Source organism: Mustela nivalis, assembly GCF_964662115.1.
Source record: "Mustela nivalis genome assembly, contig: HAP1_SCAFFOLD_598, whole genome shotgun sequence".
Classification (NCBI taxonomy): domain Eukaryota; kingdom Metazoa; phylum Chordata; class Mammalia; order Carnivora; family Mustelidae; genus Mustela; species Mustela nivalis.
In genome coordinates this window covers 275,947-296,777 of record NW_028136064.1, presented here as the reverse complement: position 1 = coordinate 296,777, position 20,831 = coordinate 275,947, and the positions used below count along the sequence as shown (strand labels likewise).

At 36.7% G+C, this 20,831-nt stretch overlaps 1 pseudogene across 1 annotated transcript; it reads right to left on the bottom strand.

The window, feature by feature from the left end:
* Positions 1-19,654: 19,654 nt before the first annotated feature.
* LOC309857291 (small ribosomal subunit protein uS5 pseudogene) lies at positions 19,655-20,602 on the bottom strand (annotated as a pseudogene). The gene has a single exon. The product of its transcript is annotated as a small ribosomal subunit protein uS5 pseudogene (transcript).
* Positions 20,603-20,831: the final 229 nt, after the last annotated feature.

The following is a 20,831-nucleotide window of genomic DNA, read 5'->3' as shown; positions in this document are numbered from 1 at the left end:
TAAACTTATATTGAACCCATGCTGTAAACAAAATTGACCCTACTCCTCCCAGAGGAGCTTACTCTCAAAGCCTAGATACAAGGGTGAATCAGGCCAGGTGAAGACATCCCATTAGAGGGGCACGCATATATCTACTAGGGTAAATTGAGATCCAATTGTCCACCCATGTGTTACCTAGCATTTTTGTTTTTGTGGTGTAGCAGACTTAGCACGACTGTGCAGTTTTTTCTGTATTGTTATCTCATTGGCCACGTCTGTATAGCCTGGCTAAACTACCGCTATAAATGTTAGTCTCTGAGGCTGGGAGGGGTTGCCTCTTTGCAAGAGAAGGCCCTGACCGGTCAATATGATTCTCGATGCTTTGTGCAAAATTAACGTTTGCTTGACCTTCACTTTGTATCAGTCTCGCTCTTTTGAATAAGGACCCTATCTTTGGAGGGCCACCCGAATTCAAATGATGAGAACTGAAACAGCATTGGAATTTTTGGAAAAGCCTCTGGAGGTAAGATCATGGGATCCTGCATGGAGCTGCAGTGTACAGTCTCCTACCAATCTTCTCTTCAGGAGTTCTTTAGGTGCTTTTATCTTTATCAGTTTTATCTCTGTGGTTCGAGACTCTCTGATATCTCCTATGTTTTCTGACGTACAGCGAGTATCCAGGCCCCTGCTTTCAATCCCGCATCGGGCGTTTTCTATGTAGAGGGTTCACTCTGATTGCCTAGCCATAATCATTCCTTCTTCCTTTACCTGGGCATCAATTGATTTTTTCATCTTTGCATTGGATCTAAGTCTCTGTCACCTCTCTGTATTCGTTAAACTCATTCTGCTTTCTAACCTGAGGGTAATTTATTTAGGAGGAAGAGATCCGGAGTACCCAGGGCTGGCCCTTAAGGTTTGTTGAGTGCGTGCGTGTGTGTGTGTTTGTGAGTGTGTATGTGGCATGCATGCCACTGCTGTTTGTGTTGTGGCTGACCCTGTCCTGGAGGCCAGTCATTTGCTGTAGCTCTCCTTTCCGGCCGTTTGTTGTTTTTAGGGTCCGGGTTGAATATGCAGAGGTTTACCTTGGTGGGCTCTGGTGTGCCTGTGAAAGGAGAAATTCGAGCAACTCAGCAGAACGCAGGCCTGCAGAATGCTGTGTTCAGAAGAGAACATGTGGTCAAAGCTTTCTTCTCGTCCCCTATGGGAGAGTCGTTGTCCTTGGACTAAGCATCTTGGACTGAGGAAGGCAGTTTTCCAAGTATTCCACTGTCGGGATTTCAAGTTGGCTGGCTAGGCAGCCTATGTCCTCACATACCTGTCTTGGCCAGTAGCTTTGTCTTGATGCTGCTGTTGCGAGAGCCCAAAATTTATTATGTCCACATTGAGACATCTCCACGAACACTGCCTTTCACGGAATCACTCCCACTACTCACCATCTTCCCAGTGCATCACTTAGTATTGTCTCTCTCTGATCATTGTCTCCAGGCTGTCTGCTCCTGGTCGCTTGTTGGTGTCATATGCAGGAAAAAGATGGTGTTCCTTCAAGTTGATGTCTGCCAAGCCTGCTGATAGGAAAACTTCAGCCTTCAACACTTGTGTTGTAAAGTACTCGTGCCCTTCAGACCCTCTGCGTCTCACAGTCAACGGCACTGGGAAACAGGTTCCTTGTGGGTTCCCAGTGTGCCCTGCTCTCCTGTGCCTTGGTCCTCTTCATGGACTCCAGCCCTCTGATCCACGAACCAACCAAATCTCCCCTGAGCCATGTCTCCAACCTTCTCCCATCATCTCTGCAACTTCCGTTCTCTTTCGCTGTGGAGTTTATCTTGTAGGCTTCAGGTCAATTTCCACCCCAATGCAGTTGTTGTGTTCATCTTCCTGTTGCCTTCATAGCTGAAGACAAGCATGAGGTTATTAGACACTACTACCATCTCACTCTCCTCCATGTCACCGCAATTCGTACTGAGACATAAGCAAGAAGGAATTCTTCCACTTGTCTCTTATGGCAGTCTTGCGGAGAGCATTGGGCTTTGTCACATCTATCATTCTCAGAACGACATCAGACAGACGATTTCACTAACTCATGACACTCAAGAATCATACGAAAAAGAAAGGGTATTGGTACAAACAGTATGACTCTAATGAGAAATTCAAATGGTGCTGTTCTTTGGAAAGCAGTTTTGTGAGAACACGTGTTACTTGAAGAGGACAAGAGATGACATTCCTTGCAGGAGATTTCCTGAAACTGATGGAATGTGAGATTTCAAGGCATGTCAAATTGAATTGCTACCCACAAGAGACCGAATTCCATTCTCTCGTATTTTAATAATAATTGTGATGTGAAACACACACACACACCACAGCATTAACACATGCACATGCAAAATATGGGAAGGAAGCGAGGAATCGTACCAATGAAGCAACCCCAAGAAAATACCATATAGGTGAAAGGCAAATAGAATCCAAGTCAGAAGCCAACCGAAATGAGAAAGTGAACTATTACCTATCAATAATACATTCAGTATCAGGACTAAAGTCTCCCGTCAATACAAACAGTTTGTAAGAGTGGTTGAAATTCCAAATAAAAAAAAAAAAAAAGGTAGAAAACATCCATAAGAAAACAACAAATATTAAACTAGCTCGTCCTTCTGTTGACCATAGGAGATTTCCTTCGACTATAAAGATACTCATAGCTTGCAAGTGAAGAAACAGGGAAGACATAGGTTATGCTATTCCCAAGGAGAAGAGAGCCAAAGTGTTTGTGCATAAGTCAGCGAGAGTCATTTTATGCCTTCGAGAGACAAAAGATAAGCGGAAGTTGTTTTGTCTTGATGGAGCATCAAAACAACAGAAACCTGGAAGAATTGCCAACATATACACCACGAACAAGGGTGTATCTAAACGTTGGAAGGTATGAACACACAGGAAGGGAGATGGTAAATTTTATCCAATACTGTTGGCAATTATGATATCTACGTTAAGCACAGGACAGATCATCTGGATGGGAAGGTGCTAAGGAATAACAGACGTCCACATGGGCTCTCGAGACCACCTGAACTTTGGGGATCGATGAGAAAGATTGCGTCTCTGAGGACAATAAGATATGTTCTTCCCAGCAGCAGACCTAACTTTGTCTATCGCAGGTCATGAGCTCGAGTCCAAATCCAGTCGTAATTCATGGAAGAGAAGTCAAAACCTATCCTGTGCACTTATGATCACGAAGGTATGAAAACAGGAAGATATCACTTTCAAATTGGAAATACAGCCAGACACTAAAGTGGAAAACACAACACATTCACGAACTGCAATGAATGCAAGAAAGAAAATCCAAAGGAAAAGAAGAGCCATGAACGAAGGAATTCTAAGAAACTTAGAGGAGGATGCCAAAACATTTTATGGGGAAACCATATAGGGTTAAAAGCATGCATTTCCAAAATTTAAAAACACTGAAAAAGAAATCCCCCTATAAGGACGACTGAAGGAACAAGATGAAGAAAAACCGAACTCCAAAGTTAACAGAAAAATTGAAATCATACATGTGATTATCAAAATTAAGGAAATACAAACAAACCAATAGGAAATGAATCAGGAGACCTCACACTTCAGTTTTCACAACACGAACAAACCACAGAAGCCATTACTGGGATAAAACAGGGAGACAAGCACACAGCTGCAAGTATGAAACCACATGACAACTCGGAGAAAGGAAAAAAGAAAAACCGAAGAGGCACATCCACACATTTATGCTAGCAAATCCAAGAACTGAGAGAAAAGGATAAATTCGCAGACACATAGGAACATCCAAGTTAGGTCAGTAATCCTACAAAATCTCAGCTCTAGTAGTGACGGAACCATTTGAAGCAGTAATCCAACCCCAGCCAACACACAGAAGGCCAGGTCAAGACATTTTCTTGAGCCACTCCTCTAGGTATTTAGTGAAGGCATTGTGATGTCCTCTCATCAAATCCAGAGATGGAAGAGGTGGGTAAGCTCTAATTCACAAGGATAAAGACCCAATTCAAAAAAGGACATTTTAGGAAACCAATTCCATGTCATTTCAATAAAGGAAAGACAATAAACAATATAATTCTTTCCTTTTCTCCTGTGACTGCCTTTGGTTTAGAGAGGGCCATAATGTTTTCCTCTGAAATTATGTTGTTCTTGTTGCTGTTCTGTTGAGAAAGCCTGCCTATCATCCATCATCCGTTTTTGACAGAGTATTCAGGGATGCTTTAGTTGCATGTATGTCCAGTGCTCCTCTTAATATATTCCACAACTCCTGACTACCCATTAAGCAGTTCTCTTTTTGGTAAACCTCAGCTGGATTCTCAGAGTCCTGAGTCACTCCTGGTGGGTCTCCTTCTCTGACTTCTTGCCCGTCAGTATTCCCTTCCTTTTCCATTTCCCAACAGCAGGGCATGGGACATTCATGTCAAGGCAAGGTCCAGGGGTTCATTCACTTCGACGGCAGAGGAATACTGTGGTGCCGAAATGGACCCAAACTTCCTGATCCACTAGTCCTTGCAAAGGCATTGCGGCTCACTCCAAAAGTCTGCTCGAATGGGCCTTGCAAGCCGTCGGTATAGGCCGTCCCTTTCCTTCTGACTAAAGAGACTTGGTCCACATGTCTATACCCGTTACCACAACAAGTACAGTTAACTAATAATGACAACGGTTTCGGTCCAGGCCTCTTCAATGAGAGTTAGCTCTGATGCAGAAGGTCACTCCCTCGAAGTCTTTGCAAAGGTATTTAAGGGAAAGCCAGGTAGACAGAGGCCTCATCCCTTAGCCGTGTGTTTCAGAACACTAGGAGACTAGGCCCCAGACAGCACCATATATCGATGCCATCACCTTTTACCTCGGAAAGGGACTTTCCGTACCTTAGTCATCACAGACGCATAGGTGAAAGACGCTGACAAAGTACGCTCTCACCCACAGGACGAGAAAACCCACGGAGAGCTATTCATACCTGCGAGGCCTCACCTTTTCTTGAAATATCTAGAAATTGTAGTGGAAAAGGACACCTTGCCATCTCCGGGGATATGTTGGCCTAAAGGAAGGTATACTGAATGTCATTTTCCTTCCTCTATGTCTCCAGAAAGGGGAAGTTGGACATTAAACCACAAGACATCCTGAGTTCTTGATCAGGTTCAGAGGGCTCTTGTTCTGTCCTTCCCGGAGCTTCCTACTTAAAGCCATAGGACACCAAGGTCATGGGAGAGGGACAGCTGCTTCAGTGAAGCCAGCATCTGTGATGTCACAAAGCTTTGAGGTCATAGCAACCACTCCTCATCAACCCAGGCCTGATCACTACACTTGACTGGAGTAGTCATGGGTGGGCCAAGAGGACCCCAGGCCGTCCCAAACCTCTGGAGCTGCCTGGGTCTCTCACCAAGGCAGTTTGCGAAGCGAGTCGGTGTCACCTTCTCCATGGCCCAATTCATAGAGGAAAAAGGGATATTTTTCAAAATAATAAAAAATTAGCGTATTTTTCAGAATATGATATAGTGTTATTCACTGAACTGAGGGAACAAATGTCAAAGTCTAACACAGTTTACAGAATGTTTTAACATAAATTGAAATTTAAATCTGACCAAATTTCACAGTTTTAAGTAAAATGATAGCACTTTATATCCTTGAAAAGTGGTAAGTGACCCAAAACATGGCTTAGAAAAACAAATTTAACACTACACTAGTCTGAGATGGTTAAGTTATGGTACAACTTGCCATTGTGTATCATCAAATGGTATATATTTTCTTTTGGGCTTGTCATTATATTTTATTTTAGCCATTCTGGTAAGTGTGTAGTGATATCTCAGTGTCATTTTAATTGCATTTCCTTGATGTCTAATTATGTCAAAATATATTACTTTGATGTTTAATGCTCTGAGCTTTCTCAGTTCAAGACCATGAAGCCACTTAGGAAAAATACAGTTGCAGAGGCACTCATAGACCAACTCTTATTTCGAAATAAGAAGAAACATTACTACCCATTCCAACAAAAAATAGATTTGTTATGCAGCAGGGATTTTATAAATTACCTACACAACTTATATAGTAAGATGAAATGGGACAGGCGGCTTCTTGCAGCTATATACATCATTTTAATTTCAATTTTCAGTATAATTTTTCCAAGGTATACACAGAATATATATTTAATGTAAATTGTGAACATTTTAAACTCTGTATATGGAAATTAGTCAATTTTAAGTTTATAACAATCAAAATTAACGGAAGTTTATTTTAAATTAGTTAGCTTTCTCTGCATTGCAAGACAGAATAATCAAGAATTGGTAAGAAAAAAGTAATCTCTGTAAAATTACCGGGGGTGCATTATAAAGTGTTCGGTAACCGATCAAACTCACAATTTGGATTGAATGGCAAGTGATTTTTAAAATCTGGAACTCATTGTCAATTTTTTTTCTTCATTGTGTCTTAATAAATTACTATGTTCATTTGCATGGAAGTGAAGAAAAATGCATGACATTTCATCTCAACACTAACACCTTTAACTGGCAACTCTGAATGTACTTTACAGCAGTGTAACAAAGTAAAGATCAATGATGTTTCATGAAATATCTGTTATAATTCTCAAGGAGATAGGGAGTTTGTGCAAAAATGCAAATCACTTTGCGACTAAACACATTGTTTATTTCAGCTAATTTTAAGAAAATATGCTGAGAATCTCTCAAAAAAGGAAGCAATGATTTAGGTTTGCCTTCAAACTCCTTATCTAATCCTGAACCAACAGCACATAGTTCAAAGAGCAACTAATTTGAGTAGCTCCAATTTACACATTTCCTAACAATGCTTAATTTAGTGGAATTTCTGTCCAATTATGGTAATTTGATGTAATGAAAGACAAAAGTTCAAAAAGATCATCCTTAATTTATATAGATGCCAAACTCTGCATTTTCTGAATGACGCCCAGGAACGTATTTTCAAAAACAAACAAACAATGCCAGAACCACTATTAGGTCATCTCTAGGCAGAAAGTGACTCAGAGCTTACATTACTCTCTCCCTGAAAGTATACTGTAGGCACTGAAACTACTACCCTGAGTCTGTGCTATCAAATTCCTTAAGTTAGAAAGTTTTAAAACCCGTCTGTGTGGGAGTATTTCATTTACAGATAGAGATTTGGTTGTTTATACATTTTCATACTTGATTTTTAGGATGTAATAACTATGTTTTAAAATTCATGGTGGTTTTGAATACTGTTGGATAATTGTGCTAAAATGGTATATCCATTCCTCCTAGGAAACAGAAATTATAGAAAGGTAGTGCTTTTCAAATCTGACATCTTTGAGTCATTGCAGTTTCATATAAATGCAATAGGAAAAGTGTCATTCATGTTTATGATATTTTCTATAAATAAATTAGAATGTACTGGAGGCCTGATATAAAGTGGGATGCCTAAACTTCAGTAAGATCTTGTTTTCAATTCAAAATAAATTTTATTTTTTATTTTTTTATAATGTCCCTCAATTTCAGATAAGCACCCCCGTAAGGTCCACTCTGTTTTTTTTTTAAGAATTTATTTATTTTATTTGACAGATAGAGATCACAAGTAGGCAGAGAGGCAGGCAGAAAGAGAGGAGGAAGCAGGCTCCCTGCTAGGCAAAGAGCCCGATGCGGGGCTCGATCCCAGGACCCTGGGATCATGACCTGAGCCAAAGGCAGAGGCTTTAACCCACTGAGCCACCCAGGCGCCCCCAAAATAAATTTTAAATTGAATTATGCACCTCTAAGTTCAGAGACAATAAACATCAACCAACACAATTAATAAGTTCTATTTCTTAAAATTTCGGGAACATTGATAGTCTCATCTCCTGGAAGAACAACAGCTAAAATTTTTGGTCATGGATTCTTGCTAAAATATCACTTTCCCAAAGAAAATTAATGTTATGAATTTTTATTGATTGTTATTGATCATGAAGAATATAACAACCACGATAAAAAGAGTAGGAAAAACATGATATCTCATCTGTAAGGGCATGTGGAAAGTAGGAAATGCTAATAAAAATAACTACCATTATTTCCTAAGTTAACATAATATAACAGAACAAAAATATTTCAAAACAATGTTTTCTTTTTTTTTTTTAAGATTTTATTTATTTATTTGACAGAGAGAGATCACAAGTAGGCAGAGAGGCAGGCAGAAAGAGAGGAGGAAGCAGGCACCCTGCTGAGCAGAGAGCCCAATGTGGGACTCGATCCAAGGACTCTGAGATTATGACCTGAGCCGAAGGCAGCGGCTTAACCCACTGAGCCACCCAGGCACCCCCATAACAATATTTTCTAGGCTCATTCTGATAACTCTTTTCTACATTCAAATTTAAAGGTTGAGGCATGTGATATATATTACACAAAAAACATCCCAAGGAATTCGTTAAAAAAAAAACTCTTAATAAAGAACAAATCCAAAGGAATTTCTTTTCTAATTTAATTAACAAATTATGAATCGACTTACCTATTTAATACAGCGTATCAGGCACCAATAATATTTTTTAATCGTCACACCTGATGCAATAGTTACCATCTTTCAGACATACTGATCACGAACAAGCAAATAAACAAGAGCACCGTAGCTTAAGATCTACCTGCATAAATATAGGCTACTTCAGACAATCTCTTCACCACAACATAGAAATGAATAGAAATCATACATGCTCTGTATGGACATACAGATGAGATAGAAGGGGATGGATGTTAATATATGCAAAATCTTTATTAATTACATTGTAAACCATAATATGGAAAAACAGAATACAATTTTAGAAATACCCAGGTCACCATCATTGTTTTATTTTTATATGTGTAGATAAGGAGTTTAATAAACAATGCATGACTATTCAACTCCTTATATTTTGAAAATTTTAGTAAAAGTAACAAACCTAGCACCTAGAAAATTATACTTATCTGCAACATACAGCTTTGCCAGCATGGTAGAGGAAAAGCAAAACAAAATAAGTAAGAAAAGTTTAACATTTCACAAGAGATTTGCTTTTATTTTTTATTTATTATTTTTTATTTTTCATTAATTATTTACTTCTATTTTCTACTTTATTTTAATGAAAATGTCATGACCATAACATAAGAGCAGAATTAAACCAACATGAGAAATTATTTTTTCATAAGTTAAAATAAACTAGCTTGGTGATTAATTCAAAATTATATTACAAACTTCAGTGTTCTTGAAGTAAGTATCACTGCATAAACAAATGAGTCAGGAGTCATAAACTAATGATGATTCTAAATGTTATTTAGAGAGACATTCTGTTCTTAATATATTTCAAATATTCTACACAAGACAAAGTGGATCCAAGTAATCTGTAGGCAAAATAAGATTTTAGAGAAGTATATATTTCCAACAGTATTTATAAAATATTACCTTTATGTAAGGCATCATCCTGGACTTTGTGGAAAACACACAAAGGAGTAAGAAGTGGCCCTTCAAGAAACATATACAATATCAAGGTTTAACATGAAGCAGCATGTCTTCTCTAAGTAAAAAAAAAAAAAAAACATTGTACCAACTGACTTTACTGAAACTTTATATTTATTGCTCTCATTTTAGGTCATAGTGTCCTTCTGCATGCAGGCTGCTATAACGGACATGATATAGACTTAATAGCTTATAAAGAACAGGAATTTATTTCTCACAGTTCTAGAACGGAGAAGTTCAAGATTAAGGAATGGGCAGATCCAGGGAGAGCCCACTTCCTCATAGATGGCTATCTTCTCACTGTAAACGTACATGATGAATGAATCAAGAGAACTCACTGGGGTCTCCTTTAAAAGGACTGTAATCCCACTTATGACCTAATCACCTCCCAAAGGCCCCTAAGTTTTAATACTATCACTTCCAGAGTTAGATTCCATAATATGATTTTGGGAGACATAAACATTCACACCATAGTATATATAAACAAAAAAAGACACAAAAACAACAAACAAAAAAATTATTTTAACTACCTATTATTTTCAACTACATAAACTTTTAATTTGTTTCTATATAATATTAAATAACTCATTTGAGTGATTCACTTATATCCAATGCATCTGAGTGCAATTAAATTTGCTTACCCAGCATATCCAGAAGCATATTTCTTCAGACTATCCCATTCCCCACCTTACAGGATTTACCACAATTAGAAGACATGGGATAGAGGATAGATAGATAGATGTATACATAAACACACTTGTACATACCCATATGCATATTTTTTCCTGTTAATGATACTCATGCAAATAAAATTTAAGCTCAAGGAAACCTGTCTTGTGTGTTACTTAATATCCAGTTTTTAGTCAACATCCAAAAACAAATAATCCAATAAAACCATGGATAGAAGACATGAACAAGTGTTTCCCCAAAGAACACATTCAAATGTTCAGTAGATACATGATGTGGTATATATGTTCAATGGAATACTATGCAGCCATCAAAAGAAATGAAATCCTGCTATTTGTGATGACGTGGATGGAACTAGAGGGTATTATGCTTGGCGAAATAAATCAATCTGAGAAAGACAACTATCATATGATCTCCCTGATATGATGAAGTGGAGATGCAACATAGGCAGTTTCGGGCGTATGAAAAGAAAAATAAAAAAAGATGGTATTAGGAGGGAGACAAACCATAAAAGACTGAATCTCACAAAACAGACTGAGGGTTGCTGGGGGGAGGTGCGTTGGGAGAGGATGGTGGGGGTATGGACATTGGAGAGGGCAGGTGCTATGGTGAGTGATGGTGAGTGCTGTGAAATGTGTAAACCTGGTGATTCACAGACCTGTACCCCTAGGGATTAAAACACATTATATAAAAAATTTTAAAAAATAATTTAAAAAACCCATTAAAGAAAAAACACAGATTGCAAGCCCAGAGCTAATCTCATATTCAATCAAAACTTTTGAAAGTTTTCCCCTTAAAGATCAGAAGAAAGACAAGTGTGTCCATTTTCACTACTCTCATTTGACACAGTAGTGGATGTCCTAGCCAGAGAAACAAGGAACACATAGAAATAAGAGACTCCAAAAAAAAAAAAAAAGGAAGAAGTAAAATTTTCTTTTTTTGGATAACATGAACTTACATGTTAAAAAATCCTAAAAAATTCACAATAAATTTGAATAAACAAATTTAGTAAAATTACCAAATACAAGATCAATATATAAAAGAAAAGAATTTTGCTTTGTTTCTTTTTTTTTTTTATGGACTGCTTCCCAGTTTGTCATATCATCCTTGTTCAGTGATCACGCTAATCTTCTCTGCACCATTCCAATTTTAGTATATGTGCTGCCAAAGTAAGCACAAGACAGGAGCATTTTAACATTCTAATGATGAACTATCTGAAAAAATAAAGAAAACAATCTAATTCACAATAGCATCAAAAATAATAAAATACTTAGGAATAGATTTAACTAAGAAGATGAAAGATCTGTACTCCATAAACTATGACATTGATAAAGAAATTGAAGGTGACAGAAATGGAAAGATAGCTCATATTTATGAATGGTAAGAATTAACATTGTTAAAATGTCCATACTACCGTAAACCATCTGTAAATCCAATTCCTATCAAAAATCCAATGTTAGGGGCGCCTGGGTGGCTCAGTGGGTTAAGCCGCTGCCTTCGGCTCTGGTCATGATCCCAGGGTCCTGGGATCGAGCCCCGCATCAGGCTCTCTGCTCAGCAGGAAGCCTGCTTCCTCTTCTCTCTCTGCCTGCCTCTCTGCCTGCTTGTCATCTCTCTCTGTCAAATAAATAAATTAAAAATCTTAAAAAAAATCCAATATTATTGTTTTACAGAAGTAAGTAAAGAATCCTAAAGTTTATATGAGACCATGAAAGACAACAAATAATCAAAGCAGTTCTGAGAAAGAATGAAGAAGGGAGATTACACTTCTTGATTTGAAACTATACTACAAAGCCCTCATGCTCAAAACAACAAAGTATACTGGCATAAAAACAGACCAATAAACAAGTAGAACAGAATTGAGAGTCCAGAAATAAATCCTTTCATACAGTCACCTAATATTTGACAGGGGCCAACATATGTAATGGGGAAAGATAGTCTGTTCAATAAATGATATTTAAAACTGAATAGTCACATAAACAGTATGAAAAGGGAACCTTATATCACTCATAAGTCTGAACTTGAAATAGATTAAAGACTTAAAGGTGATGCATGAAACTAAATTTCCTAAAGGAAAACATAGGAAAAATTCTCCTTGACATTGGTCTTGCCAATAGTTTTTTGGATACCAGACCAAAAACACAAGCAAAAAAAGCAAAAATAAATAAATGGTATTACATCAAACTAACGTTTCTGCATTGCCAAAAAAAGGGAGAGAGAATGAAAACACAATCCACAGAATGTAAGAAAATACTTACGAATCTTATATCTGAAAAGAGGTTAATAACCAACAGATACAAATAGAAAAAAATATATGATTAAAAAAATAGCAAAAGGATCTCAATAGACTTTTTTTTCAAAAAAGTTATATAAATGACCAACAGGAGCATTAAAAAGTGCTCAACGTAAAAATCTCAGGGCAAAGTCCTTATGTTGTTGTTGTTGTTGTTTACCTCTGAAAAACACAGCAAGATATTAGAATATATACTACCAAAAAATTGAAACTAACCAATTTTGGTAAATATTGGGGAAAACGGGGAACTTATGCACTGTAATAGGGATATAAATTTGTATGGAAAACAGTATGGAGATTATTCATATTATTAAAAGTAAAATTACCATATGATTCAGTAATCCCACTTCTAGGTATCTATCTAAAGAAAACGAAGTCACTGTTCAAAGACATATCTGCACTCTTATGTTTATTATAAAATTATTAACTCTAAGCAAGAGATGGAAATAACTTCAGTATCCATTAATGGATGAATGAGTAAAATAAGTATGGTAAATATATACTACGGAATACTACTTAACCATGAAAAATTAAGAAATACTGCCATTTACAACAGCATGGATGGATCTTGAAGGTATTATTCTAAGTGAAATATTTCAAAGATTTTATATATTTTTTTAATTTATGTATTATGATATCCCTTACATACAGAATCTGAGGAAAAGGAAAACTAATGGAAACTTAGAGTTGAGTTGACAAGGGGTGAACCTGGGGTGGAGTAAGATGGTCAAAGGGTGCAAACTTGCAACTATAATATGAAAAAGTTCTGGGGATCTAATGTACAGCATGATGATCATAGTTAATAAGATATACATACTTTTTTTTATTGTGCTTCCCTTTAATAAACTTTGCATATATCACATTCTTACAAGTTGAAAGTTTATAGCAATCTTGTATAAAAGAGGTCTGCTGCCACCATTTTTCTAACAACATTTGTTCATTTTGTGTCTCTTTGTCACATGTTGGTAATTCTTGCAATATATCAAGTTTTTTCATTATTATTGTATTTGTTATGGTGATCTGTGATCAGTAATTATGACCCACTGAAAACTCAGAACTAGTGTACTTAAGGTATATACATTGATTTTCTTTAAAAACATAATGCTTTTGAACAGTGCAGTATAGTTTTTATTTTTTATATGCACTGGGAAACATAATTTTTTATATGCACTGGGAAACCAAAAAATATAATAATTTGACTTAGTTTATTGAGATAATCACTTTATTGAGGCAGTCTGGAACAAAACCCACAAGACCTCTGAAGTTTATCTCTACTATACTATATACATAAAAGTTGCTAAGAGAGTAGATCTTAAAATTCCTTACGATACATGCATAAAAAACAGTGGCAACTATACGAGATAGTAGATGTATTAACATTTTTGTGTAGATTATATTGCAATAAAGATGTATACCAATTTATCAAATTGTACAAAATTTACACAATGTTAAAAGTTTGCAATGTTATAAGAAATCATTTCTTAAATTTACAAATATGTCGATTTTTTTCAATAAAGCTGGAAAAAACTTTTTGTAGAATTAATCTATTTTTCAAAAAAGGAAGTAAGGCAGTAGAAACTGCAACTAACTCTGAAATAATAGAATATAAAATCCATTTTTGTTATATACACTGTGACAAAAACTATTACTTAGTTTACAATGGAGGAGTACTTATGAAGCATGAAGGATGGTCTATAAAAAAGGCTGAAAGAGCTCAGTTTTAAGGTTTAAATTTAATATCTTCTTTTAAAATACTAAACTGACCACCCAGTGTTCCAAACATCAATGTCTTAACTGCATGAATTTATTTCATACAACTCTATAATCTAGTTTCATAAGAAAGCAGCATGCAAAGTTTGAATAAGACAGACTTGCTTAAGTTTCTTTATGTTCAACAGTAAAGGATACCTCCTTAAAAACAAATAGAAGAAAAATCAGCATATTTATTATGATAATTATTATTCATAAGGAGATTCATATTGAATTAGGGAATATATATCCTCAGAGGGGGTAAAGTAAAATGAAATTTATGTTGGTAAATGTGTCTAATAATAGTCAATACAATGCCTCAATATAAATGAATATTACCATTTTGAACAATTTAATTACTATTACTAGAATTATTATAAGTATAAAAATAGCTATCATTTTAGCATGGAATATGAGACTCTCATGCTCCATGCTTCATCACATACACACAACAACGCTGCATAATAAGTATTATCATCACCATTTCATGGGTGAAAAAACTGAGCCTAACACATTTAGATAACTGGTTTATGATTACATGGGTAGCAAAAATGCATCACACTAATTTAGGCTTTATGATTTCAGAATTGTACTCTTTCCACTGCACATTCTATTACTCTGTAAATACTTGGCCTGTTTTCATTTGGTTCTTTAATTTTATTCATGTGGTGATGGCTTAAAGCTTCCTTTAAAGGAAGCTTAAAAATTTCATTTAACCAAAAGCTCCCAAGAATTAAAAATGCCACGGATCTAATGTAGACATGGATATCATTAGTTAATGGGTAACTATATATTTTCCACCCTAGTGAGATAACAATCAGAGTATTTTTCTAAGTTTTAGTCTCTCAGTGTTAAAAAGGACTTTGTTAAAATAGAAATATTTAGACAAAGGTGATCAAAAGTCTGAATCAGGTCACCTTAAGGTAAATATTAGGAACCTGAGGAAACAAATGGAGATTTGAACACTGAGCTATGATATAATGAATGGTTTCAAGTATTTAGTAGAGTATAGAAAAGCCCTTTAAAGCCTGGTCTTAGCCTAGCATTGCAGCTTCTGGGATATCTGTCAATCTATCATCTACCTATCTAGATATAAATTTGAAAACTTTTTTAACTTAAAGATTTTGAGAAATAGAACATAATCAGCACCATAGAAGATCTGTTTCTGATAACAACCTAGCCCCTCCTCCCAGTTTGTTAATATTCTCTCTTATTTAATGTAACATTGTGCAAATAGACCACTACTGAACTGCCGTTATGAATGAAATAGCTATAATCATCTGTTTGCATATCCTGGTGAAAATATTCATTTAGTTCCATGTTGTATTTCTAGGAATGGACCAAATTTTTATTTTTATTTTTAAGTTTTCTAAATATTGTCCAACTTACCTCAAATGTTTTTATTATGGGCACTTTCATTCTTTCACATTCTTGCAAGGCAATTTTACTGTTGCCCAATATGGTAAGTGTGTAATAGTATGTCATTTTAGGTTTTAATTTATTATTAATTTAATTTAATTTAATTCCAGATTCATAATAAAGATAAACAGTTTTTATATATGAGTGGCCATTTGGATTACCCTTTCTGTAAAGTGCATGCTCAAATCTTTTGATATCTTAACATTGTGTCATACTGACTTCTTTAATAGTAGATTTTCTGAATGAACTTTAAGCTGTGTAGGTCTTCTCTATTTTATTTTGAACTTGTTTTCATTTCAAAATCTTTATATTTATTTTCATAATCTGCTTTTATTTTTTTTGTCTATTATCTATCTATCTATCTATTTATTTGCAAGCAAGAGAGAGTGAGCAAGTGAGAGTGCAGGGAGGGATAGAAAAAGAAGGGAAAAGAATCTTAAGCAGGCTCCAGGCTCAGCACAGAGCCCAACTCTGGGCTCTATTTCACAACCCTGACATCATGACCTGAGCCAAATGAAAGAGATAAAATAAAATTAAGGTGTTAAAAAAAACAAGAAAAAGAATTGGAGGTTTAATTAAGTGAGCCACCCAGGCACCCCTGTGGTATCTTAAATTAGCTGTCATATTTTTAAAGTTCTAGAGTATCCATTTGGTTCATTTATAAAACCTTTCTCAATATCATTTTTAGTGTCAGTTTTTTGTTCAATTTGCTTCCCCTTTCATTTCTTTGAGCAGAGTAATCAAGCCATTTTACAATCTTTATTGATCATTTTAACATCATACTTAATCCCATTTTGTCTATCAAATCTTGTTAATGGTTTTTCTTTGTGTGCTTTGTTACATTTTGCTATGTTCAAGACATTATATTTGAAACTCTTATTGAGTAGGGATAATTAAGAGCTATAATAACGGTATGGTCCTCCTTGGTAGGATTTTCTCTTATATCTGAGACTCTACAAGACAATCATACTCCAAATTCAGTGATTGGCTTTCTCAGTTTACACAGAAGGCAAGGTAGGCTATAGTCTTATTTCTGCTTCTCCTTGTGCTTTGGGGATCTCAAGTTAAATTTGGGTTGTACCAAAGTCCTCAAATTTGATTGCTGCTGGATTTGTTTCTCTAGTATCAAGAGTCTATTAACAACACAGCTCAGTGTGTTTTAGCAGTTTCAAATGCTCTCATAGCTAAAATGGCTTCAGGGCATATATCTCTAGGCTCTCATTGTATTTCGTATTTTGGCCCAGTAATCCCTCACTTATTTTTATAATCATTCTGATATTTTTAACTTTAAAAGCTATTTTGTCTGGATTTTTAGTTGTCTTAAGTAGGAGTTTTTAGATCACCATTACTAGAAGCAACAACAAATATACATGAAAATATCTGCAGTAGTTTATCACATCTTTATGGCTTTGAACTTCCATAAGCTGAGGCATCCTTCTCTAATCACTTAGGCAAACTCCAATTTACCCTTTAATACAACCCAAGAATTGCTTCATTTAAGAACATGTTCAGGGATGACTCTTCCCCACTGTTCTTACCAACATTCCCACACACTCTTTGCTACCCACACCTTGTTTATGAACTTTCGTTAGGTATATCAGCGTGACCAGAATTTTGCTCTATTGTATTTTTGTCCTTTAGAGCTTTAATTAAATATGAATTCCATAGAAAGTCTGTCCCTTTTCTTTCAAACCTGGGTTAGTTATTTCTTCTCATTCTTTGTCAGAAGTTACTTTATTAGAGAAACTTATAGCTCTATTGTGACTTTGGAGCCTTTACAGTTTTTCGACTGGAAAAATCACCCATCCCTGAGATTTTTACGCAGCTTCCTAGCTGATATTATTCAGAAATCTGTTCAAAACAGACTTTTTCAGGGAGGCCCTTTCGGACCACTCAGTTAAAAAACCTCTTCTCAATCACTGCTCTTTTTAAAATGTGCTTATTTAGTTCAAATATGCATCTCTATTAACGAAAAAGCAGTACGATTTTTTTTTTTAAGTTGGCTTACCTATTATCTATCTCTCCCATTAAAATGATTCCTCTGGCCTGGGGTTTTGTTGTGCTCATTTTAGGCCAGGCACTCAATAAATTGTCTCTGAATGATTGAATTGTTTGACTCCCTTGCTAGATTCTCAACTTCATGAGGCCAAGGATTGTTCTATTCAGTCCTTCTTTATCCTCAATGTCTGTTATATTGCAGTCACTTACGTGACTAATGGGAAAAATCACAGAAAGAAAGAGTTAAAACTACAGAAAAACCCTGTAGGTTCAATAACACAAAGCTTTCTAAAATTATTTAGCCCAGGAATTGAATACTGGCTGCACTTTTGATTTTTTTTAAATGGTATTGAATTTAATTTAAATGGAAATACTGGAATGGTAGAATAATAAAAAAATTATAAAAGCAACTTGCTCCTTAAAGTAAGAATTATATAGGGCATCTCTTCTAGAAGCAAAATTTTCAAATGTCAAACATCTGAAAGCATAGAAGGAGAAGTAAGAGTGTGAATTGTACTTCAATGCTCTTTTCTTTATATTCAGCAAACAGCTTCATTCACACACCTTTCCAATTTTTTCAACTCTTTTGACAAAGCCTTCAGAGGAGTTACTGCTGATGACAACCATCACAGCCTAACAGGAGAAATTTTATAAAGAAAAATAATAGCATGTTTTTCCCAAATTGTTAAGGATATGGTGAAGCTCTGTCGGATTCAAAGGAGGAATGTGCAATTCCATGCTATATATAATAATAACTTGTTTTAATAGTGGCTTTGCAATTTTTCAGATATATCCATTTACTGAAACCACTATCAAATAAACAAAAACAAACAAATGAACAGGGGTTCGAGACAGAAATTATCTAATCTAAAAATAGCACATGTTCACAGAATACACAACACATATCCCAAGTACTACTATAGGCTTCAAGTAATAGTCAAAACAATAGTAAAAATGATTCAGACCACACCAGTCAAATCATAAATGGGACCTTAACTGTAAATCCTTATCTTTAGATCAAAGCAGGTAATTGGGGGCTGAAGATACATTATAGAACTAATATGTTATAGAACTCCTCTGAAATGAGTCATTTATTCCATCACTTTTCCTGCACAGCTGCTGACCCATGTTTTGGTTCCTGGAAATAGCTGCTACCCTGTCATACTTCTTAAAAGCACATATATTGATAACTCTACTCATTCCTCCATTCCTCTGTGACTGTCACTGTGTTAAAATGTGGAGTCAGCTGACTCACTTGTGATGGTAATAAAGTAGATGAGTTTGCAAAGTATTTTGTTATTTCTAAAAATGCAAAAACCAAATTACATTGAAATCATAAGGGGTGTTTCAGGGAGAGCTGTAGGATGTGGTTTCTTGTGTAATCCACAGAGATTAGCTCCAACACATATTTAAACTCTCCTCTAGGAGCAACCTTAGTGGTAAAGCAAGAAGATAAACAGATGTAAACACACCCTGGCACAAAATTATCACTTATGTTTGGCTTCCTAGTCTCCTCGTGTTACTTATTTATCTTAACTTCTCTCTGAAATCAGGGAACACAGAATCTCAATCAGTAGACATTTTTCTACTGAATTACCCAATAGTCTGATCATACCCCAAGACTTTTTTAAATTATTTCACTCATAATCCCAAATCTGCTTTGCTTCCTCATCTTAGTACACTGTAATTTGATTTCAAAATGAGGACAGTTGTCAGTAATGCCACATTCATTCATCTATTTTACAATTCCATGTGCTTATAACTATGAAGATATGTTAATAACATCCATTCCAATAAGCCACCCTAAATTTATTATCATGAAACAAGACCTCAAGAAAGAGAATTCAAAATCATCCATGTATTTGCAACTTATTGCAATAAAGCCTTTATCAATAGACTTCCCTGTGCACATGGTGGTCAAATTGCTGGTGAAAACCAGCCAGATCTATTACAAGCTTTCTCATGGCTTCTAGGTAACCCAAGTGAGCCTTTATTGATACTGGGAAGGGATAAAGCAGGGAAGGGATAAACAGTGCTATAAGATTTGGCTAGACAAAAGTAATGACTCTCATTACAAAGTGAGTATTTTTTTTTCAAGCTTTAGTTCAGTTTATTTTTCTTGTATAAAACTATGTAGTAGCCACAGCTGGAGCCTGGGTCCTCTGAACAGAGACTCTGGTGTGGGTCTTCACAAGATGGTCCGTGAACTCCTGATAGGGAGACTTGGTGAACACAGTCTCCTTCCAGAGATCAGGGGTGAGATAGCTGTAGGTCTTGGAGATGGCATCGAAAGTAGCCTTGGCAAAGTTCCCTAGGGTGGCAGTGCAGCCCCTGGCCGAGGTGTAGCAGTCGTCAATACCAGCCATCATCAGCAGTTTCTTGGGCACAGGGGCCGAGACAATGCCAGTGCCTCTGGGGGCGGGGATGAGACGCACCAGCACAGAGCCACAGCGGCCAGTCACCTTGCACGGGACAGTGTGGGGCTTGCCGATCTTGTTCCCCCAGTAGCCTCGCCGCACAGGGACAATGGAAAGCTTCGCCAGAATGATGGCTCCGCGGATGGCAGTGGCTACCTCCTTGGAACACTTGACACCCAAACCGACGTGTCCATTGTAATCTCCGATGGCGACAAATGCCTTGAACCTGGTCCGCTGGCCCGTGCGCGTCTGCTTCTGCACAGGCATGATCTTCAAAACCTCGTCCTTGAGGGAGGCTCCCAGGAAGAAGTCGATGATCTCAGACTCCTTGATGGGCAGGGAGAAGAGATAGATCTCCTCCAGGGACTTGATCTTCATGTCTTTGACCAGGCGGCCCAGCTTGGTGACGGGGATCCACTCCTTGTCCGCGGCCTTGCCCCCGCGAGCTCCGCGGCCTCGGCCCCGGCCCCGACCACGGCCCCGGCCCTGGCCCTGGCCCCGGATGCCGCTGCCGAAGCCACCGCGGAAACCGCCGCGGCCTCCCATTCCAGGGCCCCCGGGCCCTCCGGGCCCTCCCGCAGCACCGGCGTCATCCGCCATTTGGTGTTCTCTCGGAGAGGAAACAAAGTGAGTATTTTAAAGCAAAAGAGCCTGTTGGGAATATTGTTTTATAAAATAGTGGTTTTTTTTAAAAACTTTTTAAAATTCAATTAGGTAACATATAGTGTACCAATAGTTTCAAATGTAGATTTCAGTTATTCATCCATAGCATATAATAGCTAATGCTCAGTACTTACTGTTATAGCTTCTTGAAAGCAGAATTTTAACCCACTGAGCCACCCAGG